Genomic DNA, 5,863 nt, shown 5'->3' with positions numbered 1-5,863 from the left:
AATGTATAAATGTATAAAAATTTCAGTGAAATTCCCCCGAGGAAGAAAACCGGTGGTTTTGGAAATATAGGATTTTTCAATAATAAAACAATTTTTAAAAACAATAACATCAGTTTTTTAACAATTGTTTTCATGACCTCGAGCCGAACAAACCAAAAAAGTTTATAAAAAGCACAGAAATACAAAATATTTCTAAACAAAAAACAAAGAATTGCATAAGTCAACTATTTATACCCTACACCACCACTGTGGTACAGGGTATTATAAGTTTGTGCATTTGTTTGCAACGCTAAGAAGGAGAAGAGCTAGACCCATTGATAAGCATACCTATCATCTTAGAATGACTTCTTGATTCGATTTAGCTATGTCCGTCTGTCTGTCAGTCCATGTATTCTTGTGATTAGGGTACAGGTCGCATTTATTGTCCGATTGTCATGAAATCTTGTATATATCACTTCTTTAGTCCAAGGACAAACGCTATAGATTTTGAAAGAAAAAAATCGGCTCAGATCACTTAGCGAACTGACCCAGAGAAATTTAAGACATTTTCGTTTTCCATGGACTTCAAAAAAAAAGAGATTGATACATTAAAACCCCTGCACATTTTTGGTGTAGCACATTGTTATTTATTTTTATTAAAGCTCTAAAAAAGTTGTTTAAAAGAAAGGGCGAATTTCCAATGATGTATTTGTTTATTGAGTTAATATCCACTTTAATTGGATTTTTGAGCTTATCATAAATCCAATTTGCAAAATTGTACATCAATAAAACGAATTCCTTTATAGGACCGATTTCAGAATTTTTTTTTAATTGCATATATTGGGTTGCCCAAAAAGTAATTGCGGATTTTTCATATAGTCGGCGCTGACAAATTTTTTCACAGCTTGTGACTCTTTAATTGCATTCTTTCTTCTGTCAGTTATCAGCTGTTACTTTTAGCTTGCTTTAGAAAAAAAGTGTAAAGAAAGTGTATTTGATTAAAATTCATTCTAATTTTTATTAAAAATGCATTTACTTTCTTTTAAAAAATCCGCAATTACTTTTTGGGCAACCCAATACATATATCTTAATTGAACCTAGTTCTTATTTTATGGCAAAAATTTAAGAAAATTGGTATTTTATCACTGTAATTTGTGAAATATTCCAAAAAACCGTAATCGCGAAAAACCTGGATTTTTCAAAGGTGAAAAACGAACATGGAACCAGCCATTACAGCGAAGATCTTACCATCTGTACTGTTAGCAGATTTTCATTCCCCTATTTTACCAGATTTCCCCTTGGCGTAACTAGCAAAAATACCTTTTGGAATAAAAGATCATTGATATATGTTGGCTAATGCATTTGGTTAATAATAAAAATTTTATTTCCTTTTGATTCATACAAATTAATAATCTTTAAGGCATAATTTCAACTAATTACAAAATAACCACCTTTATTACATCACTCATATATGATGCGCTTGTTGTTTTAGTGATTATTGGTTTTTTTTATGTGTGTAGGTATTTTTTTAATTTGTGTTTTTTATGTACTTTTTATCTTTCAGATTTATTCTGTTGCTTAAAAAGGTTCTGCAATTTAACCTGCGGAAAGAAATTTTATTATATTTTTTTTTTCATGAAAGTATTTTGAATTGCTCAAAATTAGTCTATAAGAAAATCTCTTTCAATTTTCGAATTAATTGCTAAATGTATTGGCCTGCATGCATTAGTATTGGAAATTGGTTGTGTTAAGTTTGTGTGTGTCTGTGGAAGTTGATGTGTACTCTCCAAACATTTTCTATCGTGCGAGTCACTAAATCTGCACTCAAGGAAGTTGAAAACAATCTCAGGCGATATCATTTTTTACTCTAATTAGTGTCTCGGTACGGGAGAAAACGTGCCACTTGGCGATATATACCCATGAGTGACTAAATAGGGACTAAAAAAAGTGTAAAATTCGATTATCAACGTCATTTATAAAAATAAATTTTTATTTGCCAAATGTTTTTTTTACCTTTTAGAGTGAGGCTAATTTTTATTTCTCTTTCTAATTTATTTCTTTTCCAAATCAAGATTATTAGTCGAAGATTTTATTTGCAATGATTTTCCCTGACTGGGATTTGAACAGCCAACCTTACGATTGTGAGGCTTATGCTATCGCTCTGTGCTACCGGCCTTTCTTCATTACAGAAGGCTAAGTTAACATACATTCTCTTGTTTGGGCTTTTTTGAGTTAGCGTCCAAAACAACAACAAAAAATCTATTTTTAAATTTGTAGCAATAACAGTTGATTATGAGAAACTAATTAGCGAAACATAAATGATAGAATTCCGACAGTAATGTATTTTATTGTTGTAAATCATGAAATCTCTACAAACTATCATACAAAAGGACCTAAAAAGTGACTATTCTGGGAGGGAGTGAGAAAGTCACTTCCAAATGTTTGGAGGGTAGCTGTGTTAAGTTGGTGTGTGGTTGTGTTTAAGTATTGTTTTTTTATCATTTTATTATTAAATTTTACTCAACTGGTTAAATTGATCTAACGCAGATGACATTTCACAGCACATATTTCATTGACAATTGTTTTTTGTTTGGGGATTACTTTTTGTAGCTTTCCTTTTTCTGTTTAGTCTTTGTGTCCTTCAATACATTAAAATCGCGTTCCCTCCTTCTTTTGGACTTGAAATTGTAGCGTTCCAATTTCATTGCGGCTCTGTGTGTCAAGTAAGGGAAGGTGTGGGCTATGGGTGAATGTGTATGTATTTGGGCATTGTGCCCGCCCACTTGACCAACAATTTCAAATTGATAGACGTCTTACTCGTGAATCCGTTAATGTTTCCGTTTTTATACCCTCCACCATAGGATGGGGGGTATACTTATTTCGTCGTCTGTTTGTAACTACTCGAAATATTCGTCTGAGACCCCTAAAGTATATATATTCTTGATCGTTGCGACATTTAATGTCGATCTAGCCAAGTCCGTCCGTCTGTCTGTCGAAAGCACGCTAAATTGCGAAGGAGTAAAGCTAGCCGCTTGAAATTTTGCACGATTACTTCTTATTAATGTAGGTCGGTTGGTATTGTAAATGGGCCATATCGGTCCATGTTTGGATATAGCTGCCATATAAACCGATATTGGGTCTTGACTTCTTGAGCCTTTACAGTGCGCAATTCTTATCCGATTGGGATGAAATTTTGCGTGTCTTGTTTTGTTATGATATCCAACAACTGTGCCAAGTATCGTTTACATCGGTCTATAACCTGATATAGCTGTCATATAAACCGATCTTGGGTCTTGACTTCTTGGGCCTCTAGAGTGCGCAATTCTTATTTGATTAGAATGAAATTTTGCACCACGTGTTTTGTTATGCTATCCAACAACTGTACAAAGTATGGTTCAAACCGGTTCATAACCTGATGTAGCTGCCATATAAACCGATCTTTGGTCTTGACTTCTTGGGCCTCTAGAGAGCGCAATTCTTATCCGATTTGCCTGAAATTTTGTACAACGGATCCTCTCATGACCATTAACATACCTGTCGATCTCTCTATTTTACTTCTTGAGCCCCCAAAGGGCGCAATTCTTGTTCGAATTGTCTGACATTTTACACAGGTCTCCAACATAAAATTTTATTGTGGTCTAACCGGATCATTTCTTGATATCGCTCTAATAGCAGAGCAAATCTTTTCTTATATTATTTTTTGCCTAAGAAGAAATGCCGGGAAAAGAACTCGACAAATGTGCTCCAAGGTGGAGGGTATATAAGATTCGGCCCGGCTGAACTTAGCACGCTTTTACTTGTTAATACTGCGATTCGCTTATGCTATTGTTCTCCACACATCTTGTTCCATTAACATTAAAACAGCAAATCTTTTTATTTTTCTGGTTTCAATTTAAACAAACAATAATTGGTTCTAAAGTTGAATGATGTACTGTTGAAATCACAAAAACATCATCGGCCTTAAGCGCAAAACTATATGAAGCCTTTAAATATTGGGTTGCCCAAAAAGTAATTGTCGGTAATATAATAGTCATATAGTGACTCTGTAATTGCATTCTTTCTTCTGTCAGTTATCAGCTGTTACTTTTAGCTTGCTTTAGAAAAAAAGTGCTCGAAATTTTGTTTACATTTGTTTGTTTGGCGTCAATTTTAATATGGGTACCACATGTATTGAAAGAAATTCATTTAGCAAACCGAATCAACGCTTGTGATATGCACCTTAAACGCAATGAATTCGATCCGTTTTTAAAACGAATCATAACTGGAGATGAAAAATGGATTGTTCACAACAACGTTAGTCGAAAACGATCATGGTCCAAGCATGGTGAACCAGCTCAAACCACTTCAAAGGCTGATATCCACCAAAAGAAGGTTATGCTGTCTGTTTGGTGGGATTGGAAGGGTGTGGTATATTTTGAGCTGCTTCCAAGGAACCAAACGATTAATTCGGATGTTTACTGTCAACAATTGGACAAATTGAATACAGCCATCAAGGAGAAGCGACCAGAATTGGTCAATCGTAAAGGTGTCATATTCCACCAGGACAACGCTAGACCGCACACATCTTTGGTCACTCGCCAAAAACTGAGTGAGCTTGGCTGGGAACTTTTGATGCATCCACCATATAGCCCTGACCTTGCACCATCAGACTACCATTTATTTCGATCTTTGCAGAAATCCTTAAATGGTAAAACTTTCGGCAATGATGAGGCTATAAAATCGCACTTGGTTCAGTTTTTTGCAGAGAAAGGCCAGAAGTTCTATGAGCGTGGAATATTACATTTGCTAGGAAGATGGCAAAAGGTTATCGAACAAAATGGCAATTATATATTTGATTAAAGTTCATTCTAAGTTTTATTAAAAATGCATTTACTTTCTTTTAAAAAATCCGCAATTACTTTCTAGGCAACCCAATAGGTTTATTTGACAGTTCTATAATGGAAGGAAACGACCAGGTGGGCTTTGGGGTGTACTCTAAAGATCTAGAACTGGTCATATCGAAGAGGTTACCCGACCACTGCAGTGTGCATCAAGCAGAGATCTTTGCAATTAAAGAAGTGGTGGAATGGTAGATTGGCATAAATATCTTCTCAGACAGCCAGGAAGCCATTAAATCCCTGAAGAACGTATTTCTGAACATAAAAACCGCCCTCGACTGTCGCAGATCTCTCAACGTGATGGCTCAACAGTTCAAAATTTAGGGTGCCGGACCACAGGGATATCCCAGGGAATTCTAAAGCGGACAAGCTTGCGAGGCGAGACTAGGAACTACCTTACACACTCCAGGGATACTGGAATCAGTGGGTATGCCTCTAGCGACATGTAAGCTAAGTTTGCAGGACCAGGCCCGAAGGGCAAAGAATGATAAATGGTCACAAAGAGGGGGCTGTGAGCATTCCAAAACTATGTGGCCTCATCTAGACTTGAAGAGGTCTACCGCTTTGCTGTCATTGGCTAGAACTGACGTCTCAGTCATTGTGCCCGTCATGACAGGTCACTGTCTAATCGGAAAACATGCTGACAGGCTGAAGGTTGCCAGCAACGACTTTTGCAAAAGCTGTGAGGACATCGAAGGAGAAGAGACTATAGAACACATTCTGTGTGTGTGCCCCGAACTGGCAGTCAGAAGGAGTTTCAATTTAGGTTCTCATTTCTTTGAGAACCTGTCTAATTTAGCGGATGTGAACATTCGCAAGTTATTGGGCTTTTTAAAGCGATCTGGATGGTTCAACGGTAGGAACTTGAAGGCATCTTCCTTCTTCTGTTCCTGTGCTTTCACAATAGACCAAACGTCTAAGTGAGCCTGATGGCAGACTGCCACTAAAACTTAACGGTCCGATCTGGTCCAAATTCGGTCGCAAAGGGAATTCTGGTCCAATTCACT

The sequence above is a fragment of the Stomoxys calcitrans genome, chromosome 3, assembly GCF_963082655.1.
Source record: "Stomoxys calcitrans chromosome 3, idStoCalc2.1, whole genome shotgun sequence".
Lineage (NCBI taxonomy): Eukaryota > Metazoa > Arthropoda > Insecta > Diptera > Muscidae > Stomoxys > Stomoxys calcitrans.
The sequence above is the reverse complement of the archived record's forward strand: the minus strand, read 5'-3'. Positions refer to the sequence as shown.